Source organism: Podarcis raffonei, chromosome 10 (assembly GCF_027172205.1).
Source record: "Podarcis raffonei isolate rPodRaf1 chromosome 10, rPodRaf1.pri, whole genome shotgun sequence".
NCBI classification, from domain to species: domain Eukaryota; kingdom Metazoa; phylum Chordata; class Lepidosauria; order Squamata; family Lacertidae; genus Podarcis; species Podarcis raffonei.
The window spans coordinates 32637069-32651905 of record NC_070611.1 but is presented as its reverse complement, the minus strand read 5'-3'; the positions used below and the strand labels follow the sequence as shown (position 1 = coordinate 32651905).

The 14837-nt window shown below is 42.3% G+C and overlaps 1 protein-coding gene across 10 annotated transcripts in view; it reads right to left on the bottom strand.

Annotated features, from left to right (window-relative positions):
* CNOT2 (CCR4-NOT transcription complex subunit 2) overlaps positions 1 to 11664 on the bottom strand; it is a 57336-nt gene extending 45672 nt beyond the window's left edge. For 6 of the 10 annotated variants that reach the window (XR_008332353.1, XR_008332355.1, XR_008332354.1 and 3 more), the window contains exon 1: positions 11316 to 11409. The gene's annotated coding sequence lies outside the window, so the exon portion shown is untranslated. Of the gene's footprint in view, positions 1 to 10726; positions 10990 to 11315 lie in introns of those variants that run through there. The other 4 variants (XM_053404536.1, XM_053404537.1, XM_053404533.1 and 1 more) reach the window with 4 other exon arrangements.
* Between the last annotated feature and the right edge of the window lie 3173 nt (positions 11665 to 14837).

Sequence of the window (14837 nt, the reverse complement as noted above, 5' to 3'; positions counted from 1 at the left end):
ACATGTTCTAACAAGTACTGCAAACACACGCTACTTTACAGAGCCTCAAAACAAGTTCTCTTCAGGAAAGTTCTTAGGATTGATATGCTTGACCTATTTTCAACTCTTGGAAATAACAAAACCTTGAATTCTGATACAGAAAGGGATGCTACAACTTTCATCCAACCCATGGTCCACTCTGGAAAGAAGATAACTGTAGACAGTCATGTAAGGCTCTACAATCAGCTTGCCACCAAAACAACTCAGATCATCTGAATCCTTATGGCCGAAGTCTTCAACTATTTTCAAACCCAGGCTCCACCTTTATCCAGACATCCATCTGAGGATCCATTTCTTAATTTCTTTATCATTTGTAGTAGTGCTGCTGTTGTAAAAGGTAAAAGTAGTGCTGCTGTTGTAACCTGCTTTTGATCAGACTATGTCCAGCAATGAGTCCCAACCCACCAGCTGAATACTATATGTCTAAACTGTCTGATCAAAGGAGTAATTTTTGCTGCATATGATTTGTGCCGTCTGAAACAAAACAAAAAGAAAATGTGTACAGTCCACCATTTGTACAGTCCACTGGCCCACTGATAAACTCTTCCAGACTAGTTTTCATGGTTAAAAAAACCTGCAAGCTACTATTTTATACAGGCAGAACAAATAACCTAGCAGTACAGCCCTTAGTCCATTGTAAAGATCAGGGACACAAAGAATGAAATAACCCAATATATCTATACACTACTTCCCAATGCTTGTTTCCTTTCCTCTTCACTCTGCACATGTATTTTCTTGGCTGAAAAATGGTACAACTGTACGAAAGCAGGTAAATTTTAGGTTTTATTCTATAAAAGCACCCTCTCACACCACATGGGAAGAGAAGCTAAGAAATGTGGTAGATTGCAAAGAACAACCAAACCACTTTAAGTTATTGGGGTAATGTGTAATGAGTAAAACAGTGGTTCTTATATTTTGCACTATTTTCAATACAGGATACAAACAACTGTTGTGCAAACTGCTCCAGTAACTTATTTCCAGGTAAACACTTTGCTCATAAAATTTAAACTAAAAAGTTTAGTATCTCCCAAAGGTATATGTACTAGATAGTATTTCCTTCTTTGACACAATCCGCCAAAAAAATTCAGTGGGAATGTGGCCAGCTTCACCTTTAAAGTGTGCCTGTTCCAACTAGAGTTGTAGCTAAGCTTATTCTGGTACTTCAAGAACATGAAATATATTGGGTGATATCCACTGTTAGTCATACTCAGAATTGACTCACCAAAATTCAATCCTACTGATTTCAGTGGAACTCCTGAGCATGCTAGTTTGGTATCACCTATTATGTATAACAGCTGATAAAAGTGGTTAAGTATGGTAAATTTGTGAAAATATAACTTGCCTTTGTTTTATTGAAACAACAAGTACCCAAAGATGGAGATGTAAGTTGTTACAACCCCTGGTACATCTATATATATGACAATTAGGAAACTAAAAAAGAAAGGATAATAGAAAAGATCAACATTGTAACAAACAAAAAATAAGTTATGTTATCTGAGCCTAGAAGCATTTTCACACGTAAACATAAAAAAAAAAAATTCTGGAAAAAAGGCTCAATGATACAAACACCACCACAATGTAATTAAGAAGTTGCAATAAATTTGAATATCAAATACACTTTATAATTCTATCCACTGTTACTTCACACAGCAAGCATCAACGTAACTGAGTAAATGATGATTAATTCTATTCCAATCCCAGTAAATATATTTTTTCTTAAAACAACAGTATAACTTATTCTATTTATCTAAACAGTATTTGTGTCTGAAACACCAATTGCTTCCTATTCTGAATTTTTACAGCAAGCCTCAAGGTCTTCAGAAAATGGAAGGTTTGAATGAAATGAAAGCGGCTTCTCAGCTCTTTTCACATATTTATGAATCTAGTCTAGTCCAACGCTCTGCAATGCAGGAATCTCATCTAAAGCATCCATCACAGATGGCCATCCTAACTCTGCTTTAAAACCTCCAACTTCCAAGGGGCTCCCAATCCACTGTCAAGCAGCTCTTACTGTCAGAAGGTTCTTTTTGATGCTTAGTCTGAATCTCCTCTCTTGTAACTTCTTGTCAGCATCCTTCTTAAATTCTGGTGGCCAAAACGGGACACAGTACTACAGGTGTGGGCTGGCCAAGGCAGAATACTGCGAGACCATTACTTCCCTTGAACAGGCAGGACACTAGACTTTTGTTGGTACAGCCTAGACTAAAGGTAAAGGTACCCCTCCCCGTACGGGCCAGTCTTGACAGACTCTGGGGTTGTGCGCCCATCTCACTTAAGAGGCCGGGGGCCAGCGCTGTCCGGAGACACTTCCGGGTCACGTGGCCAGCGTGACAAAGCTGCATCTGGTGAGCCAGCGCAGCACACGGAACGCCGTTTACCTTCCCGCTGGTAAGCGGTCCCTATTTATCTACTTGCACCCGGGGGTGCTTTCGAACTGCTAGGTTGGCAGGCGCTGGGACCAAGCAGCGGGAGCGCACCCCGCCGCGGGGATTTGAACCGCTGACCTTTCGATCGGCAAGCTCTAGGCGCTGAGGCTTTTACCCACAACGCCACCCGCGTCCCTACAGCCTAGACTAGCATTGGCTTTTTTTTGCTGCTGCATCACACTCATGTTTAGCTCTTGTTTAGCTTGTGGCCTAACTAATATTCCTCAATCCTTTTCACATGTACTACTGGCAAGCCAAGTTTCCACCATCTTATATTTGTACAGCTGGTTCTTCCTGCCTAAGTGTAGAACCATGCATTTATCCCTACTGAAATTCATTTTGTTAGTTTTGGTCCAGTTCTCCAATCTATTAAGGTCATCTTGAATCCTTGATTAAGTATTCTACACCCTCCCAGAATGGTGTCTTCTGCAAGTTTGCTGAGCATCCCCTCAATTCCTTCATCCAAGTAATTTATAAAGATGTAGAACAATGGGCCCAGGACAGAACCCTGAAGTACCCCACTTTTCACTTTTATCCAGGATGACATGAAACCATTAGTGAGCAGTCTTTGGGTTTGGTCAGTCAACCAGCTACCAATCCATCTAACAGTAACTTTGTCCAGCCCCCATTTTACCAGCTTCTCTGCAAGAATATCATGGAGGACTCTGTCGAAAGTCTTACTGAAAGAAAGATACACTACATCTACAACATTACCCTGGTCCTTCAAGCTTGTAACTCTTTCCAAAAAGAGAATTGAGATTTGCCTGTCATGACTTGTTTCTGAGAAACCCATGCTTGCGTCTTAGTAATCACAACTTTTCTAAGTGCTCATAGACCATTTAATTATCTGTTCTAGGACCTTGCCTAGTGCAGATGTCAAACTGACCAGTCAGTAGTTACATAGGTCTACTTTTTCCCCCTTTATGGAGATGCAGACAACATTTGCCTGCCTCCAATCTGCAGGGACCACACCTGTCTCCAAGAATTCTCAACGATTATAGACAGGCTCTGAGATTACATCCGCAAGCTCCTTTAGTACCCTTGGATACAGCCCATCATGTCCTGGAGATTTGAATTCATTTAAAGTAGTTAGGTGTTCCCTTACCACCTCTTTTCCTATATTGGGTTGAAGCTCTCTCCTTGCATCATTTATTATGTTATCACCAGGTTGGGCACTACTTTCCTTTTAAGTGAAGACAAAGGTAAAGTACATGTTGAGTAGTTCCACCTTCTCTCTGCCACCGAAGAGCATTTCTCCATGCAGAAGACCTAATACTTTCTTTCTTTCTTTCTTTCTTTCTTTCTTTCTTTCTTTCTTTCTCTTTTGCTTTTTCAAACATGGTTGAAGAAAGCTTTAAAAATTATTTTTAACCTCTCTTGAAGGCCTGAGCTAATTTCTGAGCTTTGGTCTGCTTGACCTTCTCCCGGCATTTGTTGGCTGCTCATGTATATTCTTACTTTGTGATTTCCCCTTTCTTCCATTTCTTATACATGCCGTTGTTACATCTCAGCTGATCTGTAGCCACACTAGTTTCTTTAGATGCCTCCCACTTTCCTTTCTTGTTGGAACTGTCTGCATTTGGGCCTTCAATATATCTCCTTTAAGTAACTCCCATTCCTCTTGGACTCCCTTCTCTTTGAATATTTCTGACCATGGGATCTCACCCAGAAGTTACTTAAGCATTTTGAAATCTGCCTTCTTAAAGTCCAGGGTGCATGTCCAACTACACTCAGCTTTCCCTTACCTCTATCATGAAACCTAAGAGGACATGATCACTTCCTCTCAAGGTTCCCAGTACTTCCACTTTGTCAACCAGTTCCTCCATTAGGTTCAAGACACATGATCCCCTTGTTGCTTCTTCAAGCTTCTGGGAAATGAAATTGTCAGCGAAGAAAGTGAGGAATTTGTTGGACTTTACATTCTTGGCTGAGATTGAGTTCCAACAGATTTCAGGGTAGCTGAAGTATCCCATGATTATCTCTCCTTTTTGAATGTTCGGTAATGTGCTCTAGGAAGGCAATGTTCATATTTTAAGTTCCAATATCATCTTTATACTATTATTCTAGGAAGATGAGAGTGTTTTCATATCAGATTGATTTCATTAATGAAATCCAAATACACATTCCTAATTAATTTATTTCAAATAAGAACAAATATATTTCAAATCCTAATGGGCTTGAACAGTGTTAGAAAGTGGGATAGAAAAGCTAGGAGTCAAATGGCTTTTGGGACCTAGGTTGTGGGAGTCAAAACAGAATGTCTAGTCACCATGGGGGGGTGTCGGCAACCCTATTTATTTTGATAAGCATGAACTAATACGTAATTCACGTAAGTGACACATTGTTGATATCAGTTTTTAGCAGAAATTGTTAATACATGTTTAATTTGGTGTTGACAATAAAAATATTGGTACCATACTTCATTTTTTCCAAACACTCTACTCTTTATTGTTAAACTCTTTGACATATTGTCTAACCTTAACATATACTTTGAGGTTTAAAGCACATGCATTTCAGTAATCCTTGAATATCAGCCAGGTGCAAAAAATAGCACCCAGACTTTTTTAGGTTCTCGCAAATGGAGAATCTTTAGATGCAAAATTCACCTGGCGCCCTGCTAATTTTGAACCCTGGACTTAAAGCTTTCCAAGATACTAAAAACTAATGTCTCTTGTTAAATTTTACTATACACACTCTACACTACTCTCTCCCTGGTACCTAGAGAGTCCATTCCTTTTATTCTTGTGCAACTTAACAATGCTAACCAATTTCAAGGTCACATGAAATATAAAAACCTGCCATCTTCAAAATTACCTTTTAATGTACAGTGATAACACAGGGCTGTCCATTTTCTGTACCTCTAACAGAAACTGGATGTGCAGGCATGAGCAGGTGACAACATCTACCTCTATACTATGAAAAGGTGTATCTGCATATTGCATACCAAAAGCACACTAGTAGGCCAGGCAGAGGTTCATTTGGCTACCTGGCAGCATTATAAACAGATTCTGTTTTTACATACTTTAGTTCAAAAGAGCCTCCTAGCATTTGTATACTTCATAACCCAAATAACTGCTTTAAAAATCATCAATTATTGTCCCTCTGCCAAGACAAGGAAATTGTATGAGCTATGGACAGAGGCTCTCCAACTCAGTTGCATTCAAGGCCTACAGATTTATTTAGTTTGAGGATGAATATTTTTTTAAATGAAAACAGAATTCTAATATACAATTTTATCCAGAGAAGAGGCCCAACCCTTAAATCAACTCCTCACAACCCAGAACTGTTTGAAGGAAGCATGTAGCTTATAATCACCTGGCAGAACACAGTCAGATAGTTTCTGATCAGAAAGTCTGTCCTGTTATTTGTAAATACCAAACGGCACACAATTTCCATAGAAAGATGGGATATAAATTATTGTAATAAATAAAATCACAGGAAGCCCCAAAGTTGATTTTAGAACCAAGGGTGGTATCCAAACAAGTGTGGCTTAACCACACCCATTCAAAACTATGGCTACCTTAAGCTCATTTATTTCAGTGGATCTAGTCAGAGTATGGCTTAGTTAGATACAACCCTGAATACATAAAGTTAAATTGGATGTTCTGTAATGTTTTTAAATCTAAATGAATAAATTTACTAGTTTAGCTTTTCAATAACCTAATTTGAGAATACTTAATATACAAAAGTATTACCAGTCAAATGTAAACAAGTTTTTAACGGTATGTGTATGCTAAAAGGGCAAGTTTAAATGGCAGGCATATCTGAGTCCCAACACACAAGACTTGTGGACGTCAGAGCTTTGCATTGTCCACTACTCGGAAATAAATAGGAGAAGCTTTTTATCACAAGGAACCTGCAGGGAGGCCAAATCCTATGCAAAATTTTTAATTAGGTTGCAAATCTTTCTGCTACCTGTAAAAGTACAATTTTGACTTTTAAAGCTAGTTCAAATGTGCCAAGAAGTTTAATGATGTCACAGACTACTTGTTAAGCATTTCAGTTTCATCACTAAAACAGTTCAATAACAGTATCAACTATGATCAATACCCGAGGCTGCAAGTCTATATCCACTCACCTGGGAGTAACACCACTGAACTCAATGGGGCTCATTGCTGAGCAGGCATATATAGTGTATTTCACACATAATTGCTAAAAACAGAAGCAAGCAATAAGCTAAAGTGATAAATTAAAAATGCTCAGGTGAACATACATATAGAAACGGGTAGAATCTCCATAATATTCACTACCCTCTTTGACATTCTAATACTATTTCTTCATTCTATGAAGACATCTCATTATACAAACAACTGTTATCGTCTTCACCCTCATAACATTTCATGTCTAGTGTGTCACAATGTGCTGAGATACCTTAACAAACCAGGAAGTGCAGGAAAGTTTCAGAGGACAAAGACTGCCTCAAGTACTATATACTGTCTACACAGAAAGCAACTCCATGTGAAAGTAACATGTAAACAACATGTTACTTAAGTAGTACATAAATAATATTTGATTATTGTGCAAGCATCTACTGTATATACATGTTCTGGGAAACTGCAGTCAATCAGTACATGGAGTTTTATTGCCTGTAAATATTACATTACTAGTCCAAATTATTATCTAATATATTGGTCTATCTAATATATTGGTTATTTATTTCATCATAAATAACCATTACATGTTCATCTTAAGTTGCCTTAAACAGCCTTTTAAAAAAGAGAAAGAAACTCACACTTGCATTACTCTGAAACTACTGCAAATAATTTTATGAAGGACTTAAGAAATAAAGAAACAGTGATGGTCACAGTGTGGTAACTTTGTGAATATCTATTTTGAATCCTTGAAAGAAACTTGATTTTATATCATTAATTTTTGTGTTTCAGATACTCTAGTGAACATGGAATGCACTTCTCTGCATGTTTATTCAGAAATAAGTGTAACTGAATTAAAGCGGGTTTACTTCCAGGTACATGTACATAGAATTGCAGTTTTAATAAGCTAAGAGGAAAGTATCTCCATGGCAAATTGTAGAACCTAGTAATGTGCCACTTTAAGTGGCACACTTACATGGAAGTAAGCACCACTGAAACAGTGGAACTAGTTCTGAGTAAACATGCACGGGACTGCTCTGCAAATGAAGTAACTGCCATAACTTATGATTTCCAAGTAATGTATAATTGGATCCAGAGTTCCCTTGAGTGGGACAGAGCTCACAAGATGCCCTCTTGCTTTCTGTGAATTCTTTCCTTCTCCTGGAAAGTCTGTTCCAGAGGGCTGAGAGACCCTTCTGAACAGTGGGTGAAGTGGTGTGGGAGTCTGCACTGAGAATCAGCCTCCTCCCACCCACCTGCTCCCCAGTTCCATCAGCAGGAGCCTCCAATGGATTGCAGTCCCTTCCATTTATAAAAAGGCCAGCTCTGAATCCAACTCTATGCATAACGATGGACAATATCAATCATTATGTTATATATTAGTAATTCCAGAAAATGTCACCTACTCCATGCAACTTTTAGTTACTCGAGTTTAACAGGTAAGTTGTTTGTACTCAAGGTTACAGTCTTTAAACAGTTCAAAATTTTGTGCAGTGAATCCATACACAAGCCATACACCCATTCCTTCATCACCATGGAAAACTAACTTTACGGTATAAAAATATCCACCAGAGACATCAGAAGACCTCTGCTTCAGTTACATGAGTATCTGACAACTTTTCAGGGAGCATCATTGAAGTACAACTTTTTGAGCTTAAGAACTACTCCTGATAATTACTAACCATTTTCTGCAGTTACTTTAGTACATAAATCTAGACGTCATGTCTTGCTTAAAATGAGAAGAAACCTTGAAGGCAGTGGTTTTCAACCAGTGTGCCATGGCTCCCTGGGGTGCCTTGAATGATAGTCAGGGGTGCTGCACATAGGCAACACTGGCCTCTGTCCCTCTTTCCTTTCTTCCCTCCTCTGATGCCCTCTTGCGCCTCTGCCTCCAAAAGACTTACACAACTGTTTGTTACAGCACCCCTGGCTACAAGCTCCTCAGGTGAATGGTGCCTCTGGGGCTGGCCAGGGGGTGCTTCCCAAGTCCTGCAGGGCAGTGTGAGAAGGCACCTCTCTTTGGGGCAGGGGGCAGCTCAGAGAACAGGGGCGGCAGCTGCAGCTGCCCAGGACTCCCAAGGAGAGGAGATAGGAGGCTGAGGGAACACTCCACAAGGGAGCATGTTTGAAAAGGGGTGAGGGGCTGCTGACTCTGCAGGCAAAGGGTGACATAACTGGGCTCCTAAGACCCACAGAAAGAATGCAGCTGGGTCAAAGGAGCTGTGGACTCAAAAAGGTTGAAAACCTTTACTCTAAGGCATAACTAATGGTGATGGTTGGAAAAATTTCCAGTGCTTTTTCTGTGGAAAATTTCCCATTTAAGGAGTCCATCAGCAAAAATGTATGGATCCCAGTTGCAAAAAAATATTAGGCAAGTTTTTGCTCACTGAATACAAGTAAAATAAACAGTCTGTAATTAGATCAAACTTTATGACATCAGAAAAATTACTGATGAAATTATCCTCACTTGCACACATAAAAATTCCAGAAAAATATTCTATTCAATTTCTTTCTGAGAAAGCCACATCACTAATATTTTATCAACAGGAAGAAGAAAGTCATGATCTGTAACAATTTTCTGAAGTCACTGAAGTAGAAGTTCACCCTCACAAACAACTATCAGAGTAGCTTTTAGAACTTACACTACATGGACTTTGGTAGAATCTATGCATATCTCATTAAGAGCTGAATACCCATTTCTGATTATTATTTTGAAAAAGGTATTACCTGCTTGACATTTTACATCATACTGTATTAGAAATCTATTGGTGGTCATAAGTTATACAATCTTCATTATCCAGCCTTATCAGTAACATTTGCTCTTTAACTTTCCCTTAAAAATGATTTTTCTTAAAACTATGGTATTTAAAAGATTTCCCTGCACACATTCATGACATCTTTAAGATCAAAGCTGAAAATTTATATTTCAGGAACACCAATGTTTGTTGTTGTCTTTCACCAAATAGTAAATGAAGTGAACAGTGTTTTTAGAAATGATTTGTGCTTTATGATCAGATGTATTATTTTGTGTATCATATCGAAACAGCTTCTATGTAGTCTTTTAATGTTGATTACTCTGTGTGTGTGTGTGTACAGATTAAATTAATTACCAGCAGCAAAAGAAGACTGACTTTCCACTCCCCTCCCCAAATATTTCACAAGTAATTAATGCTCAGTATTACTCCCACCGTAAGTTTTTTTGAAAAACAAACTGTAAATTAGGATTGAAACAATACACAAATTCCAAGTAGAAAGCTCAGCAGACTCACAAAACTGTTTCTGAATCTTACAGCCTATACCTAAAATCTAGGTGCCAGCAGGCCACACAGGACCAAAACAACCAGCTGCCTGGGATGCTTACAACTCCCCTATAAACTTTACAAGAGCATGTTAAGGAATGCCACATCACATATATTAATTCAAGAACCACAATGCAATTGTAAGAATCACCATGATATTTGCTTAAAAAGCAGGGGCTAGGCAGGGGAAGCTTCAATGCACCCACTGTGTTCTAACATGATCAGTTTTGCAAGTTGCAGTTTGCCAGGGCTGAAAGATGTGCTACATGCAAGGCCTCAACTTCGAACTTTTTTTTTTTTTTTAAAGGCAGCCGGGTATCAAAACTCCTTAATGGCCCAAACCATCTCAGTCTCATCAAAAACCTCACTCCTGCTCAGTAAACGTTGACAGGATCGGCCACATTATCACACACAGCTTCAACGCGAACAAAGGGCAGCCTTGCCACTTCCTCCAGGGAGCTGCTTCTCCACCCCACCCCCCCAAATGCAATGTTACTATTTACACACACACACAAACAAACACGTTATCAGTTTACCGCGGGGGAACTGTAGTGCACGCTCCCGAGCGAGCAAAACAAAAACAAGCCCATCCACGCAAGAAAGACCTCGTCCTGGAAGAGAGAGCGCAACCGCTCGCTCGCAAGTTTGTTCTGCAAACCTCGTCGGGGGCCGGAAGGAGGCTCTTCGCAGCCGCTGGGTCGTACGGCTGCAGCAAAAGACACCCCCCCCCCACCCAGCAAATGCAAAGGGACCCCCCTCCTCCATCCCGGGCCTTCCATTCTAATAAACAGGCCGTCGAGGCCGCTTGGGAGGAGAGAAAGACGCGAGGCGGCGGGAAGGGGCAGAGAGCTCTGCTTTGTCGCTTCCTTACCCGGAGCTTCAGGCATCGGGGGGGACGCGGCGCTGGCACCCGGGTGGCCTAAAGGGCAGCAGCAGCGCGGGAAAGAGGGAGAAGAGCGGAGGCGGCCGCGACTAGGCCGAGCGGCGGCTGGGCGGGAGGCGCAGGCAGGACCCGAGTCGGCCGGCGGCGGCGGCGGCGGGAACGGAAGCAGCGGGCCCAGGGGAGGAGCGGCCGGGCAGAAGCAGGACGCGGCCCTGACGGGCCTCCGCGGTGCCGCCTCCCGCGGCGGGGCTTCCCACCCACCCCCTCCTTGCTCCGGGCCGGGCCTCGGGGCTGCCTGCTCAGAGCCTGCGCGTCGCCTCGCTCGCCCTCCTCCTCCTCCTCTTCCCCTCACGCATCTCTTCTCACCCCCCTCCCTGCTCCTCTCCCTCAGAGAGAGAGAGAGAGACAAAAGCAAACGGAAACCGAGCGGGATGAAGCGGGCCTCGGCCAGCCCGAAGCGGGCCGGAGCCGTCGGGAAGGCCTCCCCCGGCGCCCGCCAGCTCCCCCGGGAGCTGCCTAGCTGGGCCGCGGCGGGGGGGGGAGGCGGCGGGGGGAAGGAGAATCGGGCCGAACTCACCGCATGAATTTTCTTGTCCCGAGGATCCAAGATGGCTGAGCACCCTGCACGGAGGATGCTGGGGGAGCGACCTTTACCCTCTGACCCCGCCGCTGCCGTCGTGACCTCGCCGTCGCCGCCGCCGCCCGGCAGCAACCGCGGGACCAGCGCTCGGTGCCGGCCTGCAGGCGCCTGCCGTCCGCCAGAGCCTCTGAGGGGGGCGAAACGCGGCCTGGCTTCTTCGGGCGGGCGCGGAGGAGTCTCGCGGCGCGGAGCCCGGTCGGCGGGAGGCGCTTGCGGGCCTGAAGAGGAGGAGGATGGCGGCGACGCCAGGCCCAGCTGTGGAGAGAGCGGCCTTGTGGGAGAAGAAGAGCTCCCGAGACATCCGGGGGAAGCGGGGCGGGCGGGCGGGCGGGCGGGGGAGCCGATATTTACACGCTGGGAGGGAGGGAACCTTTTACACACGTCCTTTGGAGAGCGAGTTGTGGCGCGGGGGTCGCAAGAGCCCCTTCATCTGAGCCTGGAGGGGAGGAAGAGGCTCCTTTCTCCTCCCCACCACTGAGGCCAGGATAGTCCTCGGTTTATTCCTATTCCAAAAGCTACGCTCAGCCCCCACCCCACCCCAGGTGATGGAATTCCTATACGAAACTAGGGATTTGAATGCACCTTGTCACGTGGGATGGCCTTCCACGCGAGTTCTGTGTGGCACCTAGACAGGGCTTCCCCGTGTGTGGTGTCTTTTGGGTAAGGATTTGGCCACTTGGGAAGCAGGCCTAAGAGTAGTACCCGTTTCTTCATTGAGGAACGCCTCAGAAGTTTCCAGGAAAGGGATAAGACACTTCTCTTAATGAAGGGGGAATGGTTTAAAGACAGGGTTTCTCAAATTAGCGTCTCCAGCTGTTTTTGGACTACAACTCCCGTTATTGTTGTATAATTCCTTCATTATTATTAAAATTTGTAGACCGCCATTCATCCATAGATCTCGGGGCAGTTCACAATTTAAAGTATTAGCACAAACATGGTACAAAAGCAGAACCAGTGGTCAGGGATGATGGGAGTTGCGGTCGGAAAACAGCTGAAGACCCAAGTTTGGGAAACCCTGGTCTAAGATATAAGGCCTAGGATAACTTGCGACACAGAAAAGCGAGTGGTGAGCAGCGGCCACATGGGAGAAGGGGTAAGGACAAAGTGGGGTTAGAATCAACATTTTTCAACTACCATAGCCGCCCCCCCACCCCCGAAATAATTTATGGCCCGTTTCCACATGATACTATAAAAACCAAAAGCAGTGTGCCTATGAGGCATTGTACTCCCCTGCCATTGTTATGTCCTTTGCCCCTGTGCATAAAGTGATAGCGTTTGAGTGCAGCACCGCCTGGTCTGTGGAACTGGTGTGCTAGCACCTGGTGCCCCAGGTTATATGAGGCACCAGATACGTGTAACACCGGGTGGGTAAGTTCTTGGTCATCTACCAACATGTTTAAATTGACATACACACACCCTTGTTCCCCCTTACAGAGAAAAGGCGGAGCAAAGAATGGTAGCCAGTAACATCTCTTAGAGGATAAAGTTCTCTCATTTTCCCATGTGGGAAAATATATAGGAAAGTTCCAATAACATAATTTTGAAATGGAGACATTAACAAATCATCTTTTCCCACAAACCTGGCTGAAAGTTCATGTGTGCAGCACTTTGGTGCCAGTATGAAGGTAAATCTTATTCATTGAAAAAGATTGGGGCAGAGGTAATCTTTTGTAATCCCTTTACTCCCCACAACATATGCTTAGTTTGTTGTCCTGAACTACCATTTATAGTATTTTCCATCTCTTGTTCTGTATGAACTTTTAAAGAGTAATATATCAAAAATGGTCTCAATGGTTTGTTTTTTAAAAAACAAAACAATTACGTGAAATCCATATTTATAAAGAAAGAGCAGGAGCGTATTTAATTTTCACATTTCAGGGCATAAATTAACTACTGGAGGATCTAATACAGGTGACAAGGTGCAAAATACAAAACTTAAATCTGTTCATGCAGAAGATCTAAACATACTTTGAAAGAAGTCCTGTTGAGTTCAGTGAGATCATGTACCCGCTAAAAAGTTTGTTTAGGTTTGTGTCTAGATTTGTGATTTATTTGAGTTTGAGTGGTATAATTATGTTTACATCAGAACCTTTGTATCTGATTAAAAGCCATGTCATACATACAGATAGCACCTGCATGTAGGAAATTCCCTGAAGGCCTCAGCCAGGTGCTGAATTGCAGTTTCATCTTCTCTTGCTGTGGAACACATGATCTGCCAATAAATGCTATCAATGTAGGAAATATGTGATTTTTGAAGTAGCTCTGGTGCATAGTGATACAGGGAAACTCCACTACAGCCCTAGACATTTGGGGAAGTTCTCCAACTGTTGCCTTCCCATCCAGAAATGAGAATGATACTCATTTCTTACAATGACAATTGTGAAACAAATCTAACATGACTTTTGTAGAATATTATTGCACTAAAGGCGTGTGATTTAGGTAGAATTTTGCAGGCCATCTGGATTTGTCCGTCCATCCAGAACTGTTGAACCATGTATATGTATGTGGTGTCCCTACTTCAGCATTATATAACTTTTGTAAAACTTGTCATGACAATAGCAGTGTGTGGTTATTCCAGCTAATGACTTGCAAGAGTTCCTAGGTCCATAGGCAGAGTTAATTTTATAATACAGCAAAGCCACATTTTATGCTGATCTAGACATTTATCTAGCAGGTAGACTGAATGTAGGCACTACCAACCATACCCACAATTGCTGCCATTAAAGAATAACTTTCTGTTCATGACTTAACACCTTGGTATAATCAGATAGTGTTTAATATTTCCACTATGCATATACGGTAATTCATAGTAGCCCAGTATGAGCTGTCAGGTTGAAGGGTGCCATGGCAACACTTAATTGATTTTATTTTTCAGTAGGGTGTTATGGGATGGTTTGTGTAGGATTTGGAAATTTGGCAATAACAGTTTCACTATTTAAAGAACCCAGAAATAGCAGAGTGTCTTAATGTAACTAGCTCAGCACATTTTCTGCATTTAAGTAGGATTTACCTACGCCATTGGAAATATTTTTGTTTACTTCCTTTCAAACATGTAGAACTGAGAGGTTGTAGTTCAGTGGCATGCTTTGCATGGAGAAGGTCCTAGGTTCAATCTCTGACATCTCCAACTTTTGTAGAATAGGTAAGGTGATTTATTAATGTTTTAAAATATTACTTTATTCCCATTGAATAGAGCAGGATTTATTTAAAGCGTTTTCCATTGCTCTTCAGCTGAATGGACTCCCAAAAGAGACTTACACAGCATAACAAAATGGTGGCAGTGATGACCACAAACCTGGAAGCCTTTAAAAGAGGGATAGACAAATTTATGAAGGATATTCATATTGATGACTACTAGACATGGTGGTCATGTTCTACCACCACTGTTGGAGGCAGCATACTTCTGAACATCAGGTGCTAGAAACCACAACAGAGGAGAAGGCTGTTGCACTAAGATCC